Raw genomic sequence first — 20,831 nt, forward strand, 5'->3', positions numbered from 1 at the left:
GACATGTTTTTATGAAGAAAGACAACCATATTTAGCCTACTTGCTCCGGTGAAAGCCTGTTCTTAATGCCAGCAGAGAAAAACTCTGCTTAAACAGGCATTTGCAGTTCCGCTTCATTTTCCATATAGAGCACCGCATATAATAAATGGTCACCGTTTAGTTTTCCATGTCTGTCTCATTAAGCTGTAATAACAAAATAAAATAAGCCATAACAAGAAGCTAACAAATCTCTGATGATGCGCGCTGATGCGGCGGAGAAGCACGTCTAAATTAAACCTGAGCCGGTGGACAAAAACAGACAACCCGGTGTTAAAACTCTAAATACTTAAATTAGTCTGCGATCCGAATTGCCAAAACAATCAGACATACAAACAAAAAAAATTCATGTATATGCAATTTATATTTGATGTATATTTCCATTAAAGACTGTAAAAGACAATACATGAAGTGAAAACATTAAATGCGGTCAGTGCGGTGGCGCATAAAAAACAAACTAATATTCCAATAGCATCTTTTCCATTAGAATTATTATTGCAGATCAAATATTCGACCATTCGTGCACATCTCTAATTTTAAACACAATAGTGTTGAAAGTCTGTTATTCTGGATGTTAATCTGAACCAATGTTTTGTATGAGCATGCATTTGTGTACAGTTTTCACAAGCTCTGAGAAAATCCGCGGGAGCGGGCGGGACTGGTCATAAATTCAGCGGGTGCGGGCGGGAGCGGGTTTAAAAAAACAGTCTCACGCAGGGCTCTACTCTGCTGGTGGATATATGCGTACCACCCACGATTTTGCTGTGATATGTGAATTTGAAATATTTCTTAAAGGTGCAGTGTGTAATTTTTAGAAGGATCTCTTGACAGAAATGTTAATTAATATACAAAACTATATCATTAGAGGTGTATAAAGACCTTTTTGTAATGAACCATTATGTCTTTATTACCTTAGAATGAGACTTTTTTTATCTACATACACCAAGGGTCCCTTACGTGGAAGTCGCCATTTTGTGCCGCCAGTTTCTACAGAAGCCCTTAACGGACAAACTTTTTTACTGAGTTGTCTCCAATGATGACATGTTTTCCCGGTGGCGGCTACCGTAGCTTCTCTATGCGTTTTAAAAGTGGGGGGTGAGCAGTGGACTGAACCGTTGGTTGCAATTTGCAACCTCACCACTAGATGCCGCTAAAATTTACACACTGCACCTTTAATAAAGCACCTTAAAAATTTTAAAATGTGTGATACCACACACTGTGGCTTATTGCTTTATTTTGGGGTGAATTATCCCCTTAAAAAGACTTAATCTCATTTTAGAAGTGTCATCATAATATTATGCAACAAGGATTGTGAACGTCTCAAATTTTGCTTTATTTGATGTGCAATGACCCAGCTGTAATAGCAGGACTGACACCTGTCTTCTGTCTATATGTGTGAATCTAGAAAAAGATACAGAATCTCAATTCTTCATCCTTCTTTATGTAAATAAGAGTAAAAAGACAATTTAATTGTTTCATGTTTCTTTCAGATGTGAAGAGTGATTCATGTTTGGATATAGAAATAACGTCCTTAACATCAAAAGAGCGACTGACAGCACAAACTCTTTCCTGCATCACCTGTGGAAAGACATTCAGCTCACAGAGACATTTAGAGAGACATGAGAGAAAACACACAGAACAGAAACTCTTCACCAGATCTGAGATCAGCTTTACTACCTTACAAGAGAAGAAACTTCCTTCAGAAGACCACAGAGAGAAGAAGAAGAAGCAGTTTCACTGTGAGCAGTGTGGGAAGATTTGTATTTCTCCCTCTAAACTAAATATTCACATGATGACACACAGTGGTGAAAAGCCTTTCAACTGCACTGAATGTGGAAAATACTTCAGAACCAAACACACTCTTAAAATTCATCAGAGACTTCACACAGGAGAAAAACCTTACAAATGCTCTCAGTGTGACAAGACTTTTTCTCAGTCAAGTCACTTCAAATCCCATCAGAGAGTTCATACGGGAGAGAAACCTTATCACTGTAGTTTCTGTGGGAAGAGTTTCAATGAACGGGCTTCATTACTAAAGCACCAGAGAGTTCATACAGGTGAAAAACCTTTCAAATGCTCTCAGTGTGACAAGACGTTTGCTCAGTCACGTTACTTACAAGTCCATCAGAGAGTTCATACTGGAGAGAAATCTTACGTCTGTGCTCATTGTGGGAAAAGCTTCTGTAATTCATCTCATTTAATAGTTCATCAAAGAGTTCATACTGGAGAGAAACCTTACGTCTGCGCTCACTGTGGGAAGAGCTTCTCTAATTCATCTCATTTAATAGTTCATCAAAGAGTTCATACTGGAGAGAAACCTTACGTCTGTGCTCATTGTGGGAAGAGCTTCTGTATTTCATCTCATTTAATAGTTCATCAAAGAGTTCATACTGGAGAGAAACCTTACGTCTGCACTCATTGTGGGAAGAGCTTCTCTTATTCATCTCATTTAAAAGTTCATCTGAGAGTTCATACAGGAGAGAAACCTCATCACTGTAGTGTCTGTGGGAAGAGTTTTAGTCATCAGTCAAACTTAGTTAAGCACAAGAGACTCCATACAGATGATAAACCCTCAGTGTGAGATGGCGTTTGCTTAAATGGTCATTTAATCCATAGAAACATTCATCTTTATTGAAAGTGGGTCATATTTGTAGTCGATATGTAACATAAATTTAGAATTTTGTGCCTTTTTGACCGAGAAAGGACAGAACGTTAGCCTGGTTAGCCAGACCTACATCAAGATGTAAGGTCTGGCAACTCTTCACACAAACGGCTCAATGCAAGGGGCGGGATATAAGGTTGTCCCTCAAAATGCCTCTGCACGCAATAGGATAGCGCTATGACGGATCAGAGCAACGAAGAAGGTGACGTAGTTACCATAACCAGTCGGCAAAACTCCAAACACATCTTTCTTGCTTAAAAAGGACTTCAGTAGGGTTTATTTGCTCTTCTCTCAAAGAAAAACATAAGTCTAAGTCCTCCAGAGTCGCGGCCAAAGCCGCTTCAAAAGATAGCTGTTCGCCAGCAGCAGCAGCCATTCTCTGTTTTCAAGTACTAGGAACCGTTGCAGCTCTGTCGTCATCATGTTAAGCCCGCCCCACAGACGCTACACACGATGTGATTGGCCTGACCAAATTTTGGTTTTTGGACCGGTTAAGTGTATTGTGAGTGCCTAGACTAAACCCTGGCAGCAAATATATTTTGCGGCCGCTAGGGTGCGTCTAGATTTCTAGGCTAACAGAACGTGACTTTAGGGCACATTTGTATGGAAAACTACAACTCCCACAATGCACCACAGTGCACAGCTCTGCAAGCCACTCCCATTAATCGGAACACCACTCGGATATGCTATTGTGTATATAAATGTCACGTTAGTAAAACAACGAAAATAGCCGCCACTGTGTCTGACAGACACCAATCATGACTTACTTTTAAACGTGATGTTACGTTGTGTTACACACAATAACACTCTGGTCTGGGGCCTCATTTATAAAACTGTGCGTAGGATCCTTACTAAAAGTTTACGTACGCTTAAAAGCCAAAAATAGCGTATGCACACCAGCAATCAATATTCCTTTTATAAATCACAAATCACCTAAAATGTGCGTACGTGAATCTGCCTCACATCCTGCCCTATACACGCCCATTTTTAACCATAAATAGTCAATGCAAATCACCTCCTGAATGCTGATCCTCATATTAATGAGACTGGCATCCAATTGTTAGTTCGTAAGCTAAATGCGCCCAGCCAATAAACACAAGCCATTGACGTAATCCTCCAGCATTGAAAGGACGCAGTCACCGCAGCATTTATATATTTTTACAGCAATTATAACACCTTGCCAAAATAATAGCATTAATTAGATTACGTTACGATGTTACGAGGTATGTTTTAAACCATTTGAGAACCATCCCAGAGAGCCCTACCCAGTTTTCCAGTCTATGTAAGAGTATGGTGTGATCTACTGTGTCAAAGGCAGCACTAAGATCTAGTAGCACCAGCACTGATATTTTACCTGATTTAGAGTTTAAGCGAATATCATTTATTATCTTTATGAGCACTGTCTCTGTGCTGTGATGCTGACGGAAACCAGATTGAAAGTTGTCCAGATAGCCATTTGAGTTTAAGAATTTGTTCAGCTGATTGAAAACAACCTTTTCAATGATCTTGCTTATAAACGGAAGATTTGAGATAGGTCTGTAGTTGCTAAGTATGGTTTTGTCTAGGTTACTCTTTTTTAGAAGAGGCTTAACAACTGCTGTTTTTAATGACTCTGGAAAAGTGCCTGTGATCAGAGAGGTGTTTACTATTTTTAAGAGGTCAGTTTCTAAGCAGTTAAGCACCTTTTTGAGAAAAGATGTGGGGAGAGTGTCAAGGCTGCAAGTTGATGCTTTAAGATGTTGTACTGTTTCTTCCAAGGTTTTTATATCAATTATGTCAAATTCTGAGTGAATGGCTAATTTCTGAGGTTGTTGCAATGATATCTGACTGACCACAGTACAATTTGAGGTCGTATTGATTGCCATTCTGATATTACTGATCTTCTCAGAGAAAAACTTAGCAAACTCATTGCATTTGTTGTCAGAGAGCATTTCACTAGGAACTTGATTTGGGGGGTTTGTTAGTCTCTCTACAGTAGCAAAAAGAGTGCGAGTGTGGTTTATGTTGTTATTTATAATATTGGAGAAGAAGGTCTGTCTAGCTGTGCCTAGTTCTACATTGAAAGCACGAAGACTGCTATAATGTACTTCAAGTTTTGTTTTCCGCCGCATACGTTCAGCTTTTCTGCATGTTCTTTTCATGTGCTGTACTGCTGTTGTGTTTCTCCAGGGTGCTTTACGTCTGCCAGTGATCATCCTGACCTTTACTGGAGCTATATCATCAATAGCATCTTTAACTTTTATGTTAAAGTTTTCAAGGAGAACATCAACAGAGTCTGCGGATATGTTTGGCAACATTGACATAGCATTCATAAATACCTCACTGGTGTTCTCATTTATGAACCTTTTTTTGATATAGACAGATCTAGCATCAGTGGCAGGACAGATCAATAAATCAAAGTAAACACAGGAATGGTCAGATAGCGCTTCATCCTTGATTACAGTGGATGAAATGTTTAGACCCTTGCTAATGAGCAGATCAAGAGTGTGTCCCCGATTGTGTGTAGGACCTTGCACGTGCTGGGTCAGATCAAAAGTGTTTAAAACATTTAACAGTTCAATTGCAGTATTGTTTTCTGAATTGTCTATATGAATATTGAAATCTCCAGCAATAACAAAATAATCAAATTCAGAGGAAATTGTTGACAAAAGTTCTGTGAATTCATCAACAAATGCTGAGGTGTATTTGGGAGGTCTATAAATAATTGTAAACAGAATGCGTGGTGTACCTTTTAGAGCAATACACAAATATTCAAAAGACTGGTAATCACCAAGTAACACTTGCTTGCATTGAAGGGCATCTTTGAATAAAGCAGCTATTCCTCCACCCCTTCTAACAGCTCTACATACACTTATAAAGGTAAAGTTGGGTGGGGCTGATTCATTGAGGACTGTAGCACTGCAGCTGTCATCTAACCAAGTTTCATTTAGAAACATAAAGTCCAGGGGCCTCATTTATCAACAGTGCGTAGAAAATGTTCTATATTTGTACCTACGAATGAAATTTAGAATGTGCCTAAGTACAAAAAAATCGGGATTTATCAAACGTGCGCACGGGGTTCGTACGCACATCAGTAAGTAATCCTTGATGATAAATCCCACTTGTTCTTAAGCACCATGCTCGTGCACGTTCATGGTCATTTGCATTCCGAAACGCCTCCGATGAACCATATATGGTGACAACACCTCCCGTTATAAGTCACGTGGTTGTGCTTTTTCCCTCATCGCAATAATGGCAAAGAGAGCGAAAAAGAGGAGCTTTACAGACACAGAAATTGAGTTACTGGTGGATGAGGTTATTAACACATTTGTTTGGTTCACTTAATACGGGGGGAATGACTAACAAAAGAAAACAAATCTGCATGGGAACATGTTACCAGTGAGTTTAATTCCGTTGGGAGAACACTTCTAGAAATAAAAAAGTGGTTTGACATTAAATTATCAGCCAAAAAAAAAAAAAAAACGCGTCACAGCACACCGACGTGACAATGACAGAACTTACCTTGGACAGCCGCATAACCAGCATCATCGGCGCGATCTCTGAAAACGCGCTCCAGGCGGAATGGATGATTTGCAAAGTCTTCCAATAATGCAAGATAAGCCACTGTCAAGCATTTGACGGAGCTTTCTAATATAGGGTTAGACACTAATTTCATTAATTAACTTCAACACTGATTTGCAGTTACTTTATTAACAGTAATCATTTTTAACACCTTGGGGTGGATAATAAATAGGCAAAGTGTTCTTTTAACGCTGGGGATGGACGGTCCTGAGTAGTATCGCTATTCTACCACTAGATGCTCTGCGTACGCATACTCCGAGGTGTGCGTATATTTACACACATTTCTACGTATAAGTGCAATTTGATAAATTCCACACTTTGCGTAAAACTGTTCCTACGCACACTTTACGCACACTTCTGTTCGTACGCACGCTTGATAAATGAGGCCCCTGGTTGTTAGTGGTGATAAGATCATTAACTAAAAAGGATTTGTTCTTTAGTGAACGGATGTTCAGAAGTGCTAACTTAACAGTAACTGGTTTTGGAACTGTATCAATCTCAGAATGACGTATAATAGGCAGTAGATTAGATAGAATTGCTGTGCGGCTGGAGACGGCCTTCATCTTTCTATCACATGTCAGGACAGAGATAGGGAAAGCTAAAGGGACATCGGGCGCCCGCTTGTTCTTAAAATATTTATGATTGTTACTGCTGACGTAGCGGGAACCCAACACACATCAGTTACCAGTGCTGTTTGCAGATGAGGGCTGGTGTGATCCCTGACGTTGAGGCAGAGGTCGGAGTGCTCTCTGAGATGGAGGGGGAGGGCGGGCTGGGCCCGAAGGCTTTTGTGGTTGAGGAGCCCGCCGTTTCTTGGTTGATATTTGGGGACTCGCAGCAATAGAGTGGGAGAGCTTTGTTCCAGCAGATACCAGTTTCTCCATTTTCTCTGAAAAGCCCAGAAGTGGTGATGTTGGAGAGAGGGACTTATTATTGTAATGCATTGCTTTTAAAAGTAACTTTTCCCAACACTGGTAATGTTATAGTTCTATGGCGATGTAAACATACTTGCATTATTTATATGAGGTGTGATATCTTTATTCATGAAAATGAAAATAGTTGAGCATCACATAAAACAAAAGGTAACTGTCCAATGGCTATTTCAATAATGTGTCAATAATTAAATACATTTGTCTATAAAGAAGAACTGCCCAATTGCTAAAAAGGACGGGAAATCACTTTATTCGCAGTTCAAAAATCAAATTGTAGAAATCATTAGAAAATTTACTTATTTTATCCTCCTGAGACCTTTGGTTTGTCTATTTTTTTAGATTTCTTCCAGCTATTTTGGGGTTAGGAAGAACCAATAAATATAACCAAATTTTTTTTTTGAACATGAAGCAGTGTAATTGTCCACGCTGGTGTACAACAGGTTCCAGTTACACAGAATTAAATATTATGATGCAAACAACAAAAAAGCTCCTGTCGCCTCATCATCTTTGCTTCATCTCCTACTCTTCCATCTGTTGCTGTGTCATCTCTCATATACAAATATATAAACTCCTGGATGACAAACTTAAAGCTTTATGTTGGCCTTATTTCTATAAAACAGACACAAAACAATAATGCAGTACATCTGTGGTTCCTGTCTCATCTTAATATGAAAAATGATCCAGGTAAATGTGACCCTTGTTTGAGTTGATGGCTATTTGTTTATGCTTGGGCCAAGGTTCTGAGTCAAAGGTGAATGGTAAGCCTAAGGTGTGAACACATTTCTATCATAATAAAATGGTCCGAGTGAGACAGTGGGTGAGATGGTAATGTTGATGGGATTAAGGGTTTGTGTCACTGAAGGCTTGGGAGTGGCAGGGTTACTTCATTTTAATGTTTTGATGTTCAGTGCTTTTAAAGTCGAGTGGTTTGTTTTCAGTTTAGGGGACGGCCCGCTAAAATGTCTATAAATCCAATGAAGGGCTGTTAGTCAGACTTGGGCTTGGGCTCCATGTTCTGATTTAAAGATCGCTTTTTGCAATAAAGACTACAGATGTGTTCACTACGAAAACAAAACCAGACTAAAATGCAACATTTGTTAGACCTTTTATTTAGGTGATAAAATAACAATCATAATGTTGGAATGTCATGACCATACCAAAATACAACCAGTGTATACATTGGTTTAAATGTATCTCAGCTTCATTAATAGTGTTTTGTTTTATAATGGTAGGCAGGATTGGTAATTGGGCATAGCGGGCATTTTGTTTTTGTTTAGGGTGTGCCCAGCTAACAATTTTTGGTTCCCAAAACGTTTTCCTAACGTTAGTTTTTGGTTCTAAAAACGTTCCCCTAACGTTAGTTTTTGGTTCCCATAACGTTATTTTTTAGGTTTGTTTTTGGTTAGCCAGGAAAGTTTTCTTTACGGAAATAGAACGTTATTTTTAGGTTAGTTTAACGTTAAAATAACGTTAGGAGAACGTTAGTTTTAGGTTAGAATAACGTTAGGAGAACGTTAGAAAAACTTTAAACTAACCTAAAACTAACGTTCTCCTAACGTTATTATAACGTTAGAATAACGTTAGGGGAACGTTAAACTAACCTAAAAATAACGTTCTATTTTCGTAAAGAAAACTTTCCTGGCTAACCAAAAACAAACCTTAAAAAAATAACGTAATGGGAACCAAAATCTAACGTTATGAGAACGTTATTCTAACGTTAGGAGAACGTTTTGGGAACCAAACATTTTTGCTGGGAGTATGCACAGTTGACATGGAACAAAAACAGTTTAATGATCTACTGGACAGTGCGCGTTGCCGCGGCTCCGTGCACGCACTGAAAGAGCGCGCAGAGCTCAAGATTCAGTGCAGTGAAGTATGGCACGTCTATTGGTACATTCCATGTTGTGTTTTTTTCTATCATATCTATCCAAAATAAGTTAAACACATTTCCATATAAAAAGGAATAAACCAATATATTAATAACAACATTTATAACAATTAAATTATTTTATTACTGAAAAAATGTCTATTGAAACATTAGATGAATAACACAGGTTATTTTAAATAAAAAAACTGTCAACCCACCACACATTGAATTTAGATAGCATTGTATTTTATCAAATATATAAATGACTTCAACACAATAAAGAAGACTTATAACAGATATTTATTGAAAATGAATAAACATTTAATTTACTTTGGATCAAAAAATCTTACCACAGCAGTTAGTCGCCTCTCCATTATTACAATAATCAAAAACATCCTCTCTTCATATAGACGGGAATCACTAAAATATATATATGTTCTCACATATAAGTTACTAAACGAAGAAAGAAAATAAACCGCTAGAATAAATGTTAGACTGAGGTAAAACCTATTGACAACAAATACATAAGCATTTCATTCACTTCAGGTTAACAGAACAGTTTAACGTTAGCCGAATAGCTCTCAGTTTTAACAACATTCAAAAGCTTCTAACATCACATTCTCCTTCATGGAAATCATTAAAATATATTTTCGTTTTCACATATTAAAGTTACTAATGAAGAAAGAAAATAAATCGCTTAAATAATGTTAGACTCTGAAGTAAAAACCAAATGCCAAATAAATAAACATTTCATTCACTTTAAGTAAAAAGATCTTAGGCTATTCGTTTATTTGACAATAAAACGTTTCTAACATCATATTCTCCTCATATTCTCCTCAAATCGATCGGAAATCACTCATATAAATTTTTTCTCACATATTTAAGTTACTTAAGAAAGAAAAAAAGAGAAGAAAGAAACGCTAATATAATGTATGTCTCTGAGGAAAGAAAACCGTTAACGACCGTTATTTTTTAAATTATGCGAATTCGCGTACAAGAGAAAGCGGGTGCTCGTGAAGAGCGCGAGGTAAGCGCGTGCAGAGGAGCACGCGCATAACAGACGTGCTCACTTCAGAAATAATGGGTTTAATTATGCTTTTACTTAATTTCCTAAAAAAAAACATAACCAAAAAATAACCATTAGAGAACGTTATGTATAAGTTATTTTTAGGTTATTTTAAAAATAACCACCCTGCAACGTTATGGGAACGTTATTTTATGGTTCCCAAAAAATAACCAAAAAATAACGTTCTGTATAAGTTATTTTTAGGTTATTTTAAAAATAACCACCCTGCAACGTTATGGGAACGTTATTTTATGGTTCCCAAAAAATAACCAAAAAATAACGTTCTGTATAAGTTATTTTTAGGTTATTTTAAAAATAATCACCCTGCAACGTTATCGGAACGTTATTTTATGGTTCCCAAAAAATAACCAAAAAATAACCACCCTGCAACGTTATGGGAACGTTATTTTATGGTTCCAAAAAAATAACCAAAAAATAACGTTCTGTATAAGTTATTTTTAGGTTATTTAAAAATAACCACCCTGCAACGTTATGGGAACGTTATTTTATGGTTGCAAAAAATAAAACCTTAAAAGAACGTTCCCAGAACGTTATTATTTGGTTCCCAAAAAAATAACCAAAATATAACCAAAAACTAACGTTAGGGGAACGTTCTGTGTTTGCTGGGTGGTTTTTAAAACTTTTATAAAATGTTGTTCTGCAACATAACCTAATTAAAATTAAAATACAATGTTGTAAAAACTTTTGTGTTTGTATTTTTAATCTGATCATAATCTCTTTGTCCTACGATGTAATCTTTTTGACTTTAAAAGCTTGATGTTCTGTCTTTATTCTTCAGCAATTATTTTCCCACCCCTTCTTTTCATTTAGTCATTACTTTATAAAATAGTAGTTTGTGATGATTTATGGCCATAATTGAGACGCATACTCGTTTTGCTAAATCCATTGTAAAGCAGTGAGCGTCTTCTCTCTCCAGTACAGCAGGAGGCGCTGCAGCTCTTTAGTCCGCAGATAAACTCACTAAAGAAAGAAAGAAAGAGCGCGCGTGTGATGTGTTTGTGTATCCTCAGTGTTTTTCTCTCTTGCGTGTTTCATTGAGTTTAAACAGAGTCTTGTCTTTGTGTATTTAAGTGTTGAGACGTTGAGTAGGAACTGATCTGTCCATGCTGGATATATTGATGTTTTGAAATCGTCACAGAAATCTCTCAGCTGAAGATAGAGGTGGCGTTACTGGAGACAAGAGGTTACGAGAGGTTTGTACAGCTTAAACATCATTTACCTGAATCATACAACATCAAATCATTACTGATCTTATTGTCTGTGTGTGTTGTGTGGTCAGGATGTGGATTGTTGTGAATCTTCAGTGTATGTGACTGATGATGGGAGTCTGGATTCAGTGTGGATGAGCAGAGATCAGAGCCGCACACCACAGCCACTGCTGGACTCTAAACTCTCTGAAGAGAAATCCAGACACACACAGGACTCCGATCTCAGTCTGACTTTACTCTGTTATACTGAGTCAAAGCCCACAGACACTCAGGACATTACAGTGTGTGACAGTAAACAGAGCTTACAGGAGGATCAAACCTCCACAGAGTCTCTGGATTCTGTCTGTAACGCTGGAGAACAGCAGCAGATCCTGCAGACCAAACTGAAGATGTGTTCAGTTAAACTCATCAACTGCACGAACCTCATGATGAAGATTAAAACTGAACCCACAGAAATCAAAACTGAACCCACAGAAATCAAAACTGAACCCACAGAAATCAAAACTGAACCCACAGAAGAGGAAGATCGCACTGAGGAAGATGATGATTTTATTCCATCAGGTATGTCTCCTTATTATTGTTGTGTTTTTTCAGTCTCAAACTCTAATCAAAAGACCAAAAAAATGTAAGTACTAAAGGTGTTTAGGATATCTTTATTACTTATTGAGCAGCAGGCATGACGTAGGCTTTAAAGGGTTAGTTCACCCCAAAATGATAAATCCTGTGTCGTTCTAAGCCCCAAAGTGTTCTGATTCTCTTCAGAAGACATTTTTAGATTTTTTTTATCAAAACTTGGAGCCCAGCAAACACAGAACGTTCCCTGTAAGTTGTTTAAGATATAAACAAGTCAGTCTACTAAGCAAAATTAAGCACATCTAAACACATCTTTAAAAAAAGAGTGAGGTTATACATTAGAGAGATGAAAATGTTAAAATGTTCTTTATTCCAACTTCAGTTACATTGTTTTGCAACAGATAATTTACTGCAGTATTATTTTCTAACTGCTGTAGGTAATGCACAACTTATTTTGTCATGTAGGCTACTAGGCTAAGCAGATTATTGTCATCATTAGGAGGAGATGTTTGTGAGTATAAGTGGAACTGTTAATCCTAAAGTGCTAAATCAACTGTTAATTTTTGTCCATTCTTTTGAACCATTTTAGCTGGTAATTACAGTATGTTACTTGCTGCTTTATCTCAGATTACACAATATTTCTCAGTGGTCTGACAAAGCTGTGGAAGTTTTCAGTGCATGTGTTCATTAAACCCCATTGGAAAATTGTTTTTTGTGCGTTTATCCTGATGACTGTATATTTAAATATATTCTAATCTGTTAAAACAAACTTGTAGTTTCTATGCTGTTCCAATAATTGATTTTCTTATAGCATTTATTCATTTTGTTAGCTTAAGTTGTTTTGCTTTATCGCCAGTGTTAAAGGTACTCTGCTGTAGAGGGCTGCATTGGGACGGGACTCCCGCGGGACCCAACTCAAATCTCGCGGGAGCGGGCGGGTTCACCTTTGCTGCGGGCGGGAGTGGGCGGTCAGAATGTTTTTGCGGGGGACCGGTGGGTCCCGGTGGGATTTTGCATGTAATAGAAATGGGGTCAACACATGAAGTTGAAAAGAAAATGAAGCTAAACATTATGTGGGACATACCGTGGCAACTTCGGGGAGCACATGCCCAATGCTGTTATACACTATGTGCCTCGCGTCTGGAAGAACTGGTGAGCACTAGTGACAAATCAGGTTGTTAACAGTTAAACTGTTTGTTTGTTTAATTAATCATTTAGTGCGTGTGTATCATGCAGTATACATTTGAAACTGAGGTTTTGTTTTAAAGGTAATGTTACAAAACACTGCTTAAAAAATTATGTCATTTTAACAGTGTAAAACCCCACGCGGAGCGAAGGCTGAGTCAAATCCTTGGTAATGCGGTCGTTAGTACGAATTCAGTAGCCTAGAAATCTAGACGCACCCTAGCGGCCGCAAAATATATTTGCTGCCAGGGTTTAGTCTAGGCACTCACAATACACTTAACAGCTCCAAAAACCAAAATTTGGTCAGGCCAATCACATCGTGTGTAGCGTCTGTGGGGCGGGCTTAACATGATGACGACAGAGCTGCAACGGTTCCTACTTGAAAACAGAGAATGGCTGCTGCTGCTGGCGAACAGCTTTCTTTTGAAGCGGCTTTGGCCGTGACTCTGGAGGACTTAGACTTATGTTTTTCTTTGAGAGAAGAGCAAATAAACCCTACTGAAGTCCTTTTTAAGCAAGAAAGATGTGTTTGGAGTTTTGCCGACTGGTTACGGTAACTACGTCACCTTCTTCGTTGCTCTGATCCGTCATAGCGCTATCCTATTGCGTGCAGAGGCATTTTGAGGGACAACCTTATATCCCGCCCCTTGCATTGAGCCGTTTGTGTGAAGAGTTGCCAGACCTTACATCTTGATGTAGGTCTGGCTAACCAGGCTACGAATTCAGTACTGTTTGATCTTACAGAACTTATAGTATAGCAAATATTTTACTCTAACCCCAAACGCAAGCAAAGTTGAAAGTTTGAGGACATGACAAAGTACGCTATCAAACAGACTCGAAACACCAAGAGCCCGGAGCGAACGAAAAAACATAGGCTATAACAGACTGCACGGTCGGCATTTGAATATCTTCTTTATTTGGTTTGACATGTTTTTATGAAGAAAGACAACCATATTTAGCCTACTTGCTCCGGTGAAAGCCTGTTCTTAATGCCAGCGGAGAAAAACTCTGCTTAAACAGGCATTTGCAGTTCCGCTTCATTTTCCATATAGAGCACCGCATATAATAAATGGTCACCGTTTAGTTTTCCATGTCTGTCTCATTAAGCTGTAATAACAAAATAAAGTAAGCCATAACAAGAAGCTAACAAATCTCTGATGATGCGCGCTGATGCGGCGGAGAAGCACGTCTAAATTAAACCTGAGCCGGTGGACAAAAACAGACAACCCGGTGTTAAAACTCTAAATACTTAAATTAGTCTGCGATCCGAATTGCCAAAACAATCAGACATACAAACAAAAAAATTTTCATGTATATGCAATTTATATTTGATGTATATTTCCATTAAAGACTGTAAAAGACAATACATGAAGTGAAAACATTAAATGCGGTCAGTGCGGTGGCGCATATAAAACAAACTAATATTCCAATAGCATCTTTTCCATTAGAATTATTATTGCAGATCAAATATTCGACCATTCGTGCACATCTCTAATTTTAAACACAATAATGTTGAAAGTCTGTTATTCTGGATGTTAATCTGAACCAATGTTTTGTATGAGCATGCATTTGTGTACAGTTTTCACAAGTTCTGAGAAAATCCGCGGGAGCGGGCGGGAGTGGAACACGCAGTTTGCGGGAGCGGGCGGGACTGGTCATAAATTCAGCGGGTGCGGGCGGGAGCGGGTAATTATTGTGTAAATAAGAGTAAAATGACAATTTAATTGTTTCTTGTTTCTTTCAGATGTGAAGAGTGATTCATGTTTAGATATAGATATAACGTCCTTAACATCAAAAGAGCGACTGACAGCACAAACTCTTTCCTGCATCACCTGTGAAAAGACATTCAGCTCACAGAGACATTTAGAGAGACATGAGAGAAAACACACAGAAGAGAAACTCTTCACCAGATCTGAGATCAGCTTTACTACCTTACAAGAGAAGAAACTTCATTCAGAAGACCACAGAGAGAAGAAGAAGAAGCAGTTTCACTGTGAGCAGTGTGGGAAGATTTGTATCTCTCCCTCTAAACTAAATATTCACATGATGACACACAGTGGTGAAAAGCCTTTCTACTGCACTGAATGTGGAAAATACTTCAGAACCAAACACAATCTTAAAGTTCATCAGAGACTTCACACAGGAGAAAAACCTTACAAATGCTCTCAGTGTGACAAGACTTTTTCTCAGTCAAGTCACTTCAAATCCCATCAGAGAGTTCATATGGGAGAGAAACCTTATCACTGTAGTTTCTGTGGGAAGAGTTTCAATGAACGGGCTTCATTACTAAAGCACCAGAGAGTTCATACAGGTGAAAAACCTTTCAAATGCTCTCAGTGTGACAAGACGTTTGCTCAGTCACGTTACTTACAAGTCCATCAGAGAGTTCATACTGGAGAGAGACCTTATCACTGTAATGTTTGTGGGAGGAGTTTTAATCGACATGACAATTTAGTAACACACCAGACAATTCATACAGGTGAAAAACCTTTCAAATGCTCTCAGTGTGACAAGACTTTTTCTCGGTCAAATCACTTCACAGCCCATCAGAGAGTTCATACTGGAGAGAAACCTTACGTCTGTGCTCATTGTGGGAAAAGCTTCTGTAATTCATCTCATTTAATAGTTCATCAAAGAGTTCATACTGGAGAGAAACCTTACGTCTGCGCTCACTGTGGGAAGAGCTTCTCTAATTCATCTCATTTAATAGTTCATCAAAGAGTTCATACTGGAGAGAAACCTTACGTCTGTGCTCATTGTGGGAAGAGCTTCTGTATTTCATCTCATTTAATAGTTCATCAAAGAGTTCATACTGGAGAGAAACCTTACGTCTGCACTCATTGTGGGAAGAGCTTCTCTTATTCATCTCATTTAAAAGTTCATCTGAGAGTTCATACAGGAGAGAAACCTCATCACTGTAGTGTCTGTGGGAAGAGTTTTAGTCATCAGTCAAACTTAGTTAAGCACAAGAGACTCCATACAGATGATAAACCCTCAGTGTGAGATGGCGTTTGCTTAAATGGTCATTTAATCCATAGAAACATTCATCTTTATTGAAAGTGGGTCATATTTGTAGTCGATATGTAACATAAATTTAGAATTTTGTGCCTATTTGACCGAGAAAGGACAGAACGTGACTTTAGGGCACATTTGTATGGAAAACTACAACTCCCACAATGCACCAGAGTGCACAGCTCTGCAAGCCACTCCCATTAATCGGAACACCACTCGGATATGCTATTGTGTATATAAATGTCACGTTAGTAAAACAAAGAAAATAGCCCCAACTGTGTCTGACAGACACCAATCATGACTTGCTTTTAAACGTGATGTTACGTTGTGTTACACACATTAACACTCTGGTCTGGGGCCTCATTTATAAAACTGTGCGTAGGATCCTTACTAAAAGTCTACGTACACTTAAAAGCCAAAAATAGTGTACGCACACCAGCAAGCAATATTCCTTTTATAAATCACAAATCACCTGAAAATCTATGTGAATCTGCCTCTCACATCCCGCCCTACACGCCCATTTTTAACCATAAATAGTCAATGCAAATCACCTCCTAAATGCTGATCCTGATATTAATGAGACTGGCATCCAATTGTTAGTTCGTAAGCTTAATGCGCCCAGCCAATAAACACAAGCGGGAGTCACCGCAGCAATTATATATTTTTACAGCAATTATATACTGTAACACCTTGCCATAATAACAGCATTAATTAGAGGTATCACTAAAATAAAATAGATAGCATATTGTGTTTTCTGCTCCTTTTGTGCAAGGAGGGCCCCAGCCCGGCGCAAGAACGTTTGAAGGGGGGGGGGGGGGCTATGATTCCTGCACGGGGGAGCTCACAGTGTCAGTGCCAGTCAGAGGTGTAAAAAGTACTCAAAAATGTTACTCAAGTGAAAGTACAAGTACTGAGTGTAAATTTTACTCAATTAAAAGTAAAAGCATCTGGCCAGAATCATACTTGAGTAAAAGTAAAAAGTACCACATTAAAATTGTACTTGAGTATTAAAAAAGTAAAAGTAACAGGAAAATTAAAACTAGAGATTCTTGTTTAAGCTTTTAATCTCTAAAAACATGAAGTGAATGCACCACATATAAGGTTTTATCCTGATTTACAACTGTTTGTATTTAATTGTATTTCAACTATAAAACAACCTAATTTCAGTATCCAACATGTTACTCAAAGTTTTGAAACCTCGAATTTAACAAAATTTTCAAAATTAAGTATCAAGCATCTCGCAGACAGCCAGTGCAGAAAGAGTTGTATTAGTTCTTGTTCACACTGTCAGTCCAAATCTGATTTTGGTGCATATTCGATTGGAATCCAATCACATTTAGAATGTGTGAACGGCTAAAAACCACGTGAAATCTGTTTTTTTTCTTTTCCGTTTCAAGCTATATCCAGAAGTGGTTTGAAATACTTTTCAAATCACATTTCCAGAAATACATTTAAGTCTGACTGCTATTTTTGTAGCTTTTCGATTACGTCATGCTGTTGCGTCACATACAATTTAAACACGATTGTTGTGCCAGTGTGACGTCATTGCCATAGAAACAGTGCATATAATCCAGAAAATGGCAAAACCCTACAGGACGCACAGATCGGATCTAAACAGTTGTGATACACAATGTGAACAGTGAGTCTGTCCAGTCAGACATTCAACAAAATCAGATTTGGACTGATAGCGTGAACGAGGTCTTAGTCTTGATAGAGAGGCTGCAAATAGCAGGGAACGTGAGCAGAGACTTCCTGGTGTCTGAAACTCAGGCCAGATATCCATCCAACTCTTTGCTGGCTTAATGTGTTGTCGGTTTCAAAGAAGCGAAAAATCTTCATCCGACAAGCCCACTCGCGAGTCTCTAGCCCTTACCTGGGCTGAGATATGGCCAACCCTTCCTGGATATTTCCTTGGCCTTAGCTCAGGCACCTTAAGTCCAGGGCGTTCGCCCTTCGGGTCCCTTATCCTACCCAAGAGGGCCTTTCGAATAAGCCACCCACGAGTCTCTTTCCCTTTCCCCTGCCGAGATATGGTGGTCCTTTCCCCGATTTCCCACGGCTGTAGCTCGGGCATCTTAAGTCCCCTCGGGTATAAGAGACACAAAGGCATCCAAGCTATAATCGTGGGAAAATCAGGGGAATGGCCGCTGTATCTCAGCCGGGGAAAGGGTTAGAGCGTCAGGGTTGGCTCGTTGGAAAGTCCCTCTCAGGTAGGAGAAGGGATGCCAAGGGCGAATGCCTCGAACTTAAGGCGACCGAGCCACGGACGTTTGAAATTCAGGAGACCGTCAGCCGCAGAAAGGGTTAGAGAGTCGGGGTTGGCTCGTTGAAAAGGCCCTCTCGGGTAGGATAAGGGACCCGAAGGGCGAACACCCCGGACTTAAGGTGCCTGAGCTACAACCGAATGAATTTCAGGGAGTGGCACGCTATATCTCGGCCAAGGAAAATAAATAACATTTAAATTAAACTGGCCGTCAGCACAATTCAATTGGTTTGGTAAGAGTAAGGGAAAATAGAATAAAGTGATCTCTAAAAAATAAGTACTTTTTGACTGTAAATAAAATTGTAAGGAGTAAAAAGTACTTTTTTTTTCTTAAAAAATTTAATTAAGTAAAAGTACTGATTTTAAATTGTACTCAAGTAAAGTAAAAATCCCCAAAAATAATACTTAAGTACAGTAATCAAGTAAAATTACTTAAGTACTTTACACCTCTTGTGCCAGTGGACGTTAAGCAATCACATATCTTTCATTTTAAATCAATTCATTTCTGCTCTCTCTCGGACGTTCATACGCGCTTTAGCCTATGATAGAAATCGGATTATTAATATGAAATTAATGTATTTTATTTAGTCTACAATAAAACTGTAGAACTGCATTAATATTTGTTAGATCATTTAAATTATGTTTTTTAAAAGTAAATGTTTTCATTTTTATAAATCAATGTAGAATCGTTTACAGCAGCATCACAGTGCTTCATAAAAACTCTCAGGAAACGTGCACATGTGGATAATTCTAGAGGTTTAATTATTCTTTAGCATCGGGATCACTAGACAAGAGCTTAATAGCCTTATTTTTGTGAAAACCGACATTTCTTAATTGTGTTACCTGTCGTAGTTAGCCCGTGCGGTGCGCATTCATTCCGACAAATTTACCGTCACAAATGGAGAGAATACCAATTGGAAGTACTCATCCCTATGCCCTACTCCCTTCGAAGATCAGAGCTTTGCATAGAGTTGCGTAATTGTGTCTCTCATTGCGTGACTGTGACCGCTAAAATAGCCTTTGGAGAATAGAGCAATGAAAACAACGTCATTTTCACTTTATCTGGAGTGAGTTTAAGCGGCGTTCCCTTCCCGAAGTGCCCTTCAAGGGCGCAAAAACACAGTTTTGAATTCGACCATGCTCTCTCTCATCAGGCTTGGCTGTGCAGGTGCAATTCCAGGTTTTTAATAATAAATTTTTTTAAGGGCTGATTTCAATGGGGTTTTTTTTTAAATAATATGATTGAATTTTATACTAACCTTAATGCAGTATTTCACTTTATTAAAAAATATGTGTTTAACATCTGTGTGCATATACTGACCCAGCCAACATTGATATGTGGGCCCCACGTGGGTCCCATCTGGGCAGCATGGGTTACATGTGGGCATGGGCTTCACATGGGCAATATATGTGGGTCCCATGTGGGTTTCCCTATGTGGGCTGCATATGGGTTTGCCCATGTGGCATTATAATGTGGGGCCCTCATGGCACCTATGTGGGCAAAACATTTTTATGCTTGAAATACATCTTTATACATTTACAATCTTAAAATAATAACTTTTGGTTGATTGTCACTTTTATACAAAGAGCAAATAATATAACAGATATGATTTGATCAGTATAAAACATTTTAAATAAAAATGCATTATTTTTTACATTTACTTAACATTGATATGTGGGCCCCACGTGGGTCCCATATGGGCAACATGGGTTTCATGTGGTCATGGGCTTAACATGGGCAATATATGTGGGTTTCCCTATGTGGGTTTCCCTATGTGGGCCCCATATAGGTTTGCCCATGTGGGATAATAATGTGGGGCCCTCATGGCACCTATGTGGGCAAAACATTTTTATGCTTGAAATACATCTTTATACATTTACAATCTTAAAATAATAACTTTTGGTTGATAGTCACTTTTATACAAAGAGCAAATAATATCACAGATAGGATATGATCAGTATAAAACATTAAATAAAAATGCATTATTGTTTACATTTAATTGTGATATTTGTAATGTTTACCTGCCAATTATTAATTTTAATTTGCACAGCTGAGCATGAGTAAAAATAGAAAATGTCAGAAAGTTCATCAGTTTGTTAGTGTGTTAATTAAAGAAATGTTACAAACATTCTGGAAGGAGCCTGATTAGTGGAGTCAGGTGTTTCATATAAGGAGACCTCATTACGATCTGATCACTGCTACGACACATTACGCTTGACAAAGTAGTCCTGCTTCAAATGTTTTTAATTCACCAGAGAATTCATACAGGTGAAAAACCTTTCAAATGCTCTCAATGTGACAAGACATTTAATTATTCAGATATCTTAAAAGTCCATCAGAGAGTTCATATTTGAGAGAAATTTTATTATTACATTATTATTATATTATGTTACATTTATTATGTTCTGCGGTGAGACTAAAAGAAGTATAGTAAAGTAAGAGCC

General features: G+C 38.2%; 1 pseudogene; it reads left to right on the forward strand.

Annotated features, from left to right (window-relative positions):
* Positions 1-20,617, forward strand: part of LOC135771699 (uncharacterized) — a 40,214-nt pseudogene extending 19,597 nt beyond the window's left edge.
* Positions 20,618-20,831: the final 214 nt, after the last annotated feature.

Source organism: Paramisgurnus dabryanus, chromosome 8 (genome assembly GCF_030506205.2).
Source record: "Paramisgurnus dabryanus chromosome 8, PD_genome_1.1, whole genome shotgun sequence".
Classification (NCBI taxonomy): Eukaryota; Metazoa; Chordata; class Actinopteri; order Cypriniformes; family Cobitidae; genus Paramisgurnus; species Paramisgurnus dabryanus.